At 32.0% G+C, this 10,667-nt stretch overlaps 1 protein-coding gene across 1 annotated transcript in view; it reads left to right on the top strand.

Annotated features, from left to right (window-relative positions):
* LOC117179015 overlaps window positions 1–10,667 on the top strand; it is a 187,234-nt gene that overhangs the window by 16,223 nt on the left and 160,344 nt on the right. Inside the window, exon 3 of the mRNA XM_033370643.1 lies at window positions 8,947–9,063. The gene's annotated coding sequence lies outside the window, so the exon portion shown is untranslated. The remainder of the gene's footprint in view (window positions 1–8,946; window positions 9,064–10,667) is intronic.

Genomic DNA, 10,667 nt, shown 5'->3' on the forward strand with positions numbered 1-10,667 from the left:
CTCGGATATCGTTTTCTTGCGAAGAAAGTAGTGTTTGATCAAAACTCGAAACTCAGATTTTTCCATATTAAAAAAAACTCGGAGGTTAGTCGCTTCTCAGTGATGTAACTTGTAAATGCGTTAACATAAATGGCTGAAGTTTTGACAGGCGTCATTTAAAGGATGAAGCTCAACGAAAATGGTTCACATTAGTGAATACTAATGCCATCTCTTAGAATTTTCAGGTACTTATCAGACTGCCTAGTATATTCTTCTTTGATGACCGTTGAGTGAGCTATAGGGATAGGAGCGTAAGTATTCGTGTTATGCAGTAAAACAGCCTTAATGCTGCGTTTTGACGAATCAATGAAAAGTCGCCATTCTTCATCTCTGTACACATTTTTCTTCAAGTGGTTCATTAGTCCGTTAACTTCAGTGCATACACTAAAGACGTCTCTTCGTCTTTAACGAAAAACTTTCTGAATTCTTTGTCCCTGTCGCGATAGAATGAAACTTTTGTCTTTGGCTCTAGAAGATTTGTTCTTTTTAGAAATGAAGCGGCAAATTCAACGCCGTCTTTCGGTAATCCAAGATCTCTAATAAAATCATTCAGTTCTAGTTGCGACACTAATATTGGAACCTTCAATTTCATTTTATGCACGCCATATTCATCTTTTTCGTCATTTTCATCGGAATCATCAGAACTATTTTCTGTTTGATCACTGGTTTCACTACCGTCTGCATGGCATTGACTTTCAACTTCCATTCTATCATCTTCTAAAGCGCTTAAATCAGTCTGGCGTGCGGAACCCATTTTGTTTCTTGGTGCAGAAATTTACGGTCAAACCACTTTTCGTAAAGACTTTTCACTTCCTCGTCGATTGATTTTCGCAAACTGCTAACTTCATATTTACAGCAAAAGTAACAGAATGAATCTGAGCTATTCTTCCAGGCATGCGATTAAGAAATGATCGCGGTTTTTTTCCTTGTAGCATGAGACTCTACACGAACCAAGTGATCCATTGATGAAGAGCTACGGTTGCATGACGACGACGTCGGAGAGCCCGCTTTCCCATCCTGACCAGACGCCGATACTGGGGTTTTTCTCTGCATCGTAATACACTTTTTACCTGTGTCTGCCATGACGGCATAAACGCCGTTTACCCAGGGACTCAGCCAATGTGGATCCGTTGCCCATCGTCACCACGTGGAGGTGCCCTGGTTACAGACACAGGAGAATACTGCTAGCAACAAGCGGTTACGAAACTCCAGACATTTACTGCTATTAATGTCAAAATATGAAAGTACGCAAGAACAGGGTTGCCAGCGTAATCGGTTAGGTTAGGTCAGGTTTTGTTAGGTTATGATGGGTTAAGCCGAAGCAAAATGAAACTGTACCGCAACCCCAACGGGACAACACAAACAGTTTAATTGGGTTTCGTGAGGTTACGTTAGGTTAGGTTAGATTAGGTTAGATTTATTTCTAGGTTAGGCTCGAGTTGACCCATTCGCTGTAGCACACATTTGCTACTGGGAAAATATGCTTCCAGAGCTTTACGTGTAGTTAAAAAAATTTCTGTTAATTCAGGTTAGTTGAGGTCAGGTTCTGTTGGGTAAAGTTATATTAAATAAGTTGATATCAGGTAAGGGTTGTTCCTACACAGATGTCGACATGTTTTTGAAGTGAAAATTTGCATCACTGGCATTATTTTGAAATTTATTTGCCTCAGTGCATGATTTCTCATCATTTTTTGAAGTTATGGCTCAACCATGACGTGATGGGTGATTTTTGATACCGAATTTGAATTTAGCGCCCCAAAATCCATAGGAATACGTGCGTCTTGTTACCAGATCCGCACACTTTTTTTGTGTGGCTGTGTAATTAGTCATTTAATAACAAGTTATACCGTAAAATATGAATCTTAATATTAAATTAGCGCACTTTCTACCTTATTCAAATACGTGTACCTTTAATCATTACCTTTAATCATAACGTTTGTTTGTTAAATTATTTTTAATTGAAATGTATGAAGAAAATTTAAGCTTACAAATTTAATTTTAGTTATTTTACTAAATTTTATTGATCAAAATACTAATACAATCATAAAGCAGTTTGAATGAACGTCTTTCATTTCAATTTTCTTTTTTCGTGATTTTATACTTTGTCACTTAAATGCCTACGTAAAGACTACAAATAAATAATAGTCTATTTTAAGTTAATTTTCTAATTTTTTAAGGGGCCGTGATACATTCGGTATAGACATTGAAGTTTTATCTTCAAACGCGATTTTTTTACCAAGAAAAAAATCGTTTAATACTAATGTGAAAGTTAATTGTCAATAAAAATTTCATTTATTAAATAATAAATTTTCACTCATGTATGGAAAAATAGATGGGCTCTATCGTGAAGATGCTTATTCATAAATCAAACAGCCAGCATGAAGGTTCCTGAAGTTGACCGTAATCGTGTATACGATGCTTCTTCGCATGTTTAAATTATAAGAAAGTGCTACTTAGCTCGCACATCCAAGCTTCAGGTTCCTAGATTGTGCTATTAAAAAAGTGACCGATACTGCAATCGGGCAGTGACTTTTTAAATGACTACTTTCAAATAGTGACTTCTTTTATCTATTATATATTTTATACATACAAAAATTCAAACCATAAGTCTCATTATATGTGTGTTTGTATGGTATGTGTTTGTTATATCGTAAGATGGCTCTTTATTAAGATCTTGCCAACCTTAAATTACGAAGAACAAATATTAAATATACTTTTGCAATAAAACTTTTTGCACTACATTTCAAATAAAGCATTAATGTTATTTTATTATGAATTTTGTATAAAATGTACCTACTCTTTATAAAAGAGAGTACTTTTTTAAAATTCTGTCCATGTAAACGATTTTGCGCATGCTGCGACCAATATACCTACGCACGCAAAACTCGTGCTTAGCACACGTCATGTTATAAAATACTTTATATCGTCGGATAAATAATTTATTTATAGCATCAAATTGTTATTTCATGCACTGTCATAACTTTAAAATGTATCACCAATTGAGTTATTCGTACCTCGTGTTATAAAATAGTTTTTGCACTTCTATTAAAAGATACTAGTTTGATACTTGAGCGAGAAAGTGATTTCCTCAGCATGCGAAAATAGTACCTTATACAGCATGTGAGCAAAATGATGGGAGCGTAGCTCGTACGAGCTTCAATAATCCATTCTAAACGTGGTGCATACAGTATTTTTCAACACTACAGTGCGAAAAATAGGGATGAAGGGCGCAAAATGCTCATTTTGCGCAATGCTTTAACCTCAAAATGTATACAGTTTTGAGTCATACGCACGTTATATGAATTACCGAAATAACTAGTTAAAAACAAAACAATAGCATTACTCTCTAATTTTTCATGTAGTCCGGTCAGTTTGGGCATGAATATCTCAAAGAAAAAAAATGGTACAAAAAAACGGTATATGCTATGCGAATGTGTCTTTATGTTTGCGTCGATTGTATCAATTGGAATTAATCATCAATTATTATTCATTTAATTTTCATTAAATAGTGTCTTAGTGTCTTGTTTCAGTTAAAAATAATGACTAGCAATGTAATGTTTGTTAATAATTATGGACTAATTATTAAGTAGTACTTATTAATTTTTAATAAATTACTCGATTGCCTTAATAATACATAATTAATTGTTAGATATGTACTATTTTAATAATTATAACAATAATAATGATTTAATAAATTTATAATTATAACAATTTCATAATGAATACAACATGAAACATTTTACACTTTGATTATTGTTATTATGATAAATTATCATTAAATATTTATTAAATACTATTTATTTAAAGAATTTCAACGATCCTGATAAAAATCACTCGACAAGATAATGGTAAATAAAATTATTTGATATTTAAAAGAAAGTTACAATGAACATATTTACTCGAACAATCTATTTACTAGTTACTACTTAATTATTAGGATGAGGCACTGACGAAGAAATTTAAACCAAAACTAAAGGCGTTACGAGGAAGTAGTATTTTTAATAGTACCAGTAACAAATGAAGCGTACGAACAATACTATTCTTATATTGAAGAAGAAAAAGAGTTCACAAATCCTGTCTCATCTCATATTATGTTTATCGACAGGTACAAAGGGCAAGGCATGTCCCTTTAATTTATTATTATATTATCTATGAAAGAGTGAGAGAAGCACTCCATCAATGGCCGTGGGCCTGGTTTAGGAATCAAATAAATCGGACCATCCGGCTAGCAGGACGCGTGTATAGCGAACAATGTTCGAGTTAAAAAAGGTCAATAATTAATCATTTACTAACCAAAAAAGAAAAAAAATCCCCTCCACAAAAATATAATTAATAAGAACAATGCAAAGTGATACATATCAGCGCTGATAGGGCAGGGTGCAGATGTATTATGTGCGCGCTATGCAGCCCTGAACTGAAGAACCAGAAGCTGCGTGCTACTGTGCTTCAAGGGCCCGCCCGCTTCTTTGAATGTACCGCTACACTTCAATGAAACAAGTACCCTCATTTTGTCATTATTAATCGAACGTTTTTATATGGTGTTAATTCTTATCCTTTTGCAAACATTAACAGCTTTGGCTCGTTGCGGTAGGTGCAATAGTATTGAAGATCATTTTTTTCTTGAAAACTACTTTATAACCACGCTTATGAAAATATTTAATTTTTGAAAAAGATATAAGTTGTTAAGGCTTTGAAGAATAAATAAAACAGAAATTCAAATTTTCTAGGCTAATGTGACGATACAGGAATTTCTCAAAGTTGACCTATGTTTTCGACGTGCATTATTTCGGTGCTTTTCGGCAAATAAATGATGACAGCTCCTCACCACATTTTTGCACAATAACCATTGAGCATGCAATCGACGAAAAAATAAAGACACAATGGCATAGAATATACGGTTTTTTTGTACCATTTTTTTCTCTGAGATATTCATGCCCAAACTGACCAGACTACATGAAAAAATTAGACAGTAGTAGTTTCAACCCAACTTTCCTCTCGGCGTAGTTTTTTGTAGTTTCTTAATACACGGAGAGAATTGTGAAACAGCTGTTACTTCAATTAAGGGAGCCAAAACAGAAAGGGCATAAATTGAACGCAAGTGCCATTGCCATATCACCGGTACCACTAGCACCATACACTTGCATGATGCACTGCTTCGTTAATGCCACAGCGCATTTTTTAGAATAAGTATAAGACGTGCAAACGTTAATTAATCATCGTTTAATTCTTATCAATTACCTTATTAAATGTTTTCAAGTTTTGTTTAATAAAAATACTCGCGCTTGTACTAGCATAAGCTATTTTTAAATTTTAGGCATTTTGAACCTTCGGTAAAACGGTTTTCGGGATTTTGAACTTTCGCAATAATGGTTTTCGGCATTTTAACCTTTCGGTTAAATAAATTTTCGGTGTTTTTAATCTTCGTTTTCGGTTATTTGAATTTTCGTATTTTTAACTTCCGATATTTTAACTTTCGTTACATCGATTTTCGCAATACTGGTTTTCGATACTTTGAACATTCGGAAAAGTGACCTACACTCAAGAAGTCTGCCAGTTTGTCCCACGTAATTCATCTTACAGATCCTGCAAGTGATTTTATAGACAACACTACCCTTTTCAAAATTATCTAAAGGATCTTTGCAAAAATTTATCACCGAATCCATTTTAAATGGTATGCGGAAAATAGTATGAATTAAAAAATTTTTTAACATAAGTTCAATAGTTTTAGAAATTTGACCAAAAAATGGAAGAACAAAAGTATTAAACAAACTATATTCCTTTAAATCTTTCTGATTATCTACAAGCAAATTATTAATCTCTTTGTTTTTGATTTGTTTAACTCTAATTTCAATATGTTTCTCAATTCACTTTTTTGGATAATGATTCAGAAAAAGGATATTCCTAACAATATTCAAATTTCTTATGTGAAATGAATAATGGGACAAACCTAGAGCTCTGTCAAATATGTTTTTAATTACTGCAATTTTGTTTTGAAAGGGATGAGCAGAAAGGAAATTTAAAATTCTACCTGAATATGTACTTCTTCTGTACCAATAGGTAATATTACCATTCCATCCTTAATTACTTCTATGTCCAAAAAACTGATTTTATAATCCTGTTCTATTTCATGAGTAAATTGAAGTTTTGGATGAAAACTGCTAAAAGTATCAATGACAATCTGTAACTTTTCCAGAGGAACACATAAGAAGGTATCGTCGACAAACCGAAAAGAAAAAAGCAAACCAAAATCTAATTTCCCAAAAACAAAAACCTCCAAATTTTCCATCACTAGTTCTGCCAAAATCGGAGAAATGACTGAACCTATGGGAGTACCAGACTTCTGTCTATGGAAAGATCCATTAAATTTAAAATAAGTTGACTCCATAATAAAAACTATCCCTTCAATAAAATCTTTTTGACATAAACGAGTACGGGTTTTTATATTAGTCCATCTATTTAAAATTGCCTTTATAACTAACTTAAGGGGAATACTCGGAAACATTGCAATAGAGTCCTTGAGAATCAAATTGAAGTTTTGTTTTAAAAATTTGTGGGAGTATTGATAGTTGAAATAACTATTCTTAAGGGATAGCCATCTTTATGAATCTTTCTCAACCCATAACATCTTGCAAGAACTGTGTCTTCTTTCTCTAATTGTCTGTTCTTTCTCCAATTGTCCAGCATCTTAAAAGTGTCTCTTTTTAATTTTTTTAACGGATTTTCATGTAATAATTCAAAATTATCATTATCAGAAAGAAAATTCTCCATATCCCTGATATAATTCGATTTTTTCATGCAAACAGTAATACTGCCTTTATCAGCATTCATGCAAACCATATCAGGGTTGTTTCGAAGAAACTCTTTCGTCTGCATGAAACCTTTAGAAATTCTACGATCAATATAACTGATATGCAAACTATTTTTCTCAACAAAGCTCTTTGACAAGTGTAAAACCTTGTTTCGGAAATCCTGCTGATCCAAAATAGGAATTTTGTGTATATTTGATTCAACATCTTTTACTATTACCATCATTTGTTTTGCCTTAGTTTTTATCCTGAGAATATCTGTGACTGAATCAGAAATTTGAATATCTGTCAAATTAACAAACCAAGGATCTTTACCTCCTTCTTCAAAAATCCTATGCAAATTTAAATTTTGTTCTTGAACACTAGTTTGCTGATGAATTAAATTTGAAAGTTTGTCATCATGTTTTACATCGCTGCTTAAAAATCTTTGATTGAGGAAAATCTGGTGCTTTAAGAGATTAATAAATTCATCTTGTTGCAAACAAACTTCTAATTCACTTCTTATTCTTGAAATTCTTGACTTTAAAAAATTAACATGATTTGAAACATCTTTGATAAATAAATTTAGTAGTGAAAATTTAAAATTGTTTAAAGTGTGTTCAAATTTTCTATTAAAAAAATTACTGTGAAAAACAAAAATCTCGAAATTTGTTATCCGAAAATTTTATTTTTTGTGTTTTTTTCAGATTACAATAGGATTTTTGGTTTTCGTTTATTCGTTGTGGTCCAAGGTCGTTGAATTCTTGTTTTGTTTAACAGGATTTTGCATCAATTTGATTATTGGACGTTGAATGGGATTTTTAATTTGGATTGTGGTCTAATTTAAATTTCGTAAATTTCGCTATATTTAATTTCGAAGTCAAAATATTCGAATTTTGATGACGGATTCAAATTTAGCTAACACAAAAACATAAGGAACAGTACTTTTGATCTATTTATTGCTTTCTTATACCCATAAATTTTGCGGTCAAACTCATGTTATAAAATTGATAGTTTTGATCGTTAATGGGTTAATATAATTTTTAAAATTACGGAGCTATTTTAAGACAATATGAACAGTTATATTTTTGAAAGTATATTCCTTTAAATATGATCTAAACTTCCTCATTGACCAGACTACAACTAAAACTCTTTTTCTGAAGCTGATTATTTTCTGGCTGTACCATTTTAAACTCTAATAGCAAAAACTATTATATAATTTGCACCATTTATCGTTTGTGTTGATATGACTGCTTCTCCTGTATCACTGTCATCGGTTTCAAATTGAAATGAAATTTAAAAAACAGGGCATTCTAATATAGGTGCTGTTATTATTTAATGTTGAGACTATTACTGTGCCATAATGGTAACAAAATGCATTTGGTTTCAATTTTAAATTGGGTGTTATTATTTTGTTCATCAGGTACTAGAATGTAACGGAAGCATTTTTCAGATCAAAGTGAATTCTCTTAAACTAATGCATTTCCTCGCAAGGGATTATAAACGCTGCCCGAATCAAAATATAGGCCATATTTGGCGCTCCCAGTGAAAGTACTTCCCCTACTTTGCAGGTTCTTATTCTACTAGCTCCTACGTAGCCACTTCTAAAGATATTTTCATTCTATTCTACTTCTCTATAAGATCCAGCCCCTACATTCAAGGTCTTGCATCTATGTTTTTGAGCTTGACTAATGTCTCATTTAAAGCTCTATATTCTCCGTAGAATTTTTGAGTTCTCTTTTAACGCTCTTGAATTTTAACGAACAAAATATGTGGCATCGTTGCCTCGATCCTTGCGCCCACGTAAGAGATGCTTTGTTTCCTCTGACCTCAATCACCACAGTTTGCGAGAGAAAGGATTTTGCCCTGATCTGGTGGCTGGGTGGTACGAAACAAGACACAATTCATTTTATTAATGATGCCTAAGAAAAGTCAGAAAATAGTCTGTGTATCTATGTTAAAGTGAAATTTTCAAGGTTAAAATTCTTTTAACTTACACTATTTTGCTATTCTGAATTGATTATAAATTTATTATTTTCAAAAAATATATAAAATGCAAATACGTATTATACGTCTATATGGCTTAGTAATTAAATTAGTTAATAATTTTATATTTATATAGGTTTCGGATACGAAAAAACAACATTAGTACAAGTAGAAACACAAAACAAAGGAAACCAGCAGGATAAAAGGCCAGGGTGGCCACTATTTTTCAAATTTACGTCTCCCAGCTCTCCCGGTAAATATTCCTGATTTCTCCCGGCTTAGATAAAAATGAACTGTCTTTGTAAAACACAGTTTATTCACATGTATGATCAATTGTGGAAATGGATAAGCATCAGAAAACAATTTAGCATGAAATCAATCGACTTTGAACCAGATAAGTAGAATAAAGAAATTTTGTGTCTGATAAACAAAAATGCAAAGATACATTTTATTACACACCAGCAGTAATTTCATACGCGCAAATATATATGTATGTAGGTATGTATGTATGTATGTATGTATGTATGTATGTATGTATGTATGTATGTATGTATGTATGTATGTATGTATGTATGTATGTATGTATGTATGTATGTATGCATGTATATTTGTATGTATGTATGTATATATGTACATATACTGAACTCACGAGTCACCGTTCGAACAGTTACGTTGAAAATTGCCTTTTCCCCGTAATTGTAGCATGTAATGGGTTCTCGCGATCTATAATTTGAAATTTGGTTTTCTAACTTCGGATCCATAAAATCCTGTGCACTTTGACTTTATTATTTTATTATTGACTTTATTATTGACCTTTATTATTCGATTTATTATCTTTTCTCTCCCCCAACTTGCCGTTATCATTTTCCGCGTTATATAAGCGATGTTATTAGTGAAATATTCTGTGTCTTTCGTATCTGTGTGTTTCTGAACAGCTGATTAATTACATTTAATAACTGATCAGTTGGTTTCTGATTTCTGAAGTTACTATTGTTTGAAAATTTCGGATTTCCTGTGAATCTCGAGTTACTTTGGGAATCAGAATTATTATCTGGAAATCTTGGTTTTGACACTGTGGTCTGTATTGCTGATTTTTATAACTTGGTCTAAATTGTCTTTGTAGATTTTGTTTCCTATTCTGATTCTTATTGTCACTGTTAATATGAGTAATAATTTCCTTTATCTTTTTTACTTTTGTCATTTTTATTGTCGTCTGTATCTAAAATTCTTAATTGCTGACTTCTAATTTGTAATTTTGCCAATTCAATATAAATTTTTTACTCTATTCTTGAGTTCGTGTATTTATTTTATTGGTTGACAATGCAGGCTTGGACGTGGCAATCATTTTTCGCATAAATGCTTAATTTGTGTTAAAAATACGTGACTGCCCTGACCTTTCCTCTAGTTACAAAATTTTATTTGTAACTATTTCTGAAAATATTTCATTTAAATATGTTTCTTTTAAATCATTAATGAATTGACCTAATTTTTCTAACTGTTTCTATTTACTTGGAACCAATTTAAAGCTTCTTCCTCAAAAAAAGCATCTTAACCATTCGTCCGCATAGTAAATTTCACATACGCGGTCCGCAACGTGGATCTTTCATGTCCAAGAGGTTTTTTCCAATTTTATTTTTATAATTAAAATCTGGAAACATTCATAGTTATTCTCCTGAATCTATAGACTAAATTGCGAGAAACTATTATGCTATTGGCAACTTTATATTTTTTGCACAATTAATTATTCAAACACATATTCTAAAAAAATGGAAAATTACTGTGCCATAAAAGACTGTGTGATTTTAGAATGGAGTCTATATTATTCCAAAAGGAAATAAATTCGCTGGAATTTCCCAT

The sequence above is a fragment of the Belonocnema kinseyi genome, chromosome 1, assembly GCF_010883055.1.
Source record: "Belonocnema kinseyi isolate 2016_QV_RU_SX_M_011 chromosome 1, B_treatae_v1, whole genome shotgun sequence".
NCBI classification, from domain to species: Eukaryota; Metazoa; Arthropoda; class Insecta; order Hymenoptera; family Cynipidae; genus Belonocnema; species Belonocnema kinseyi.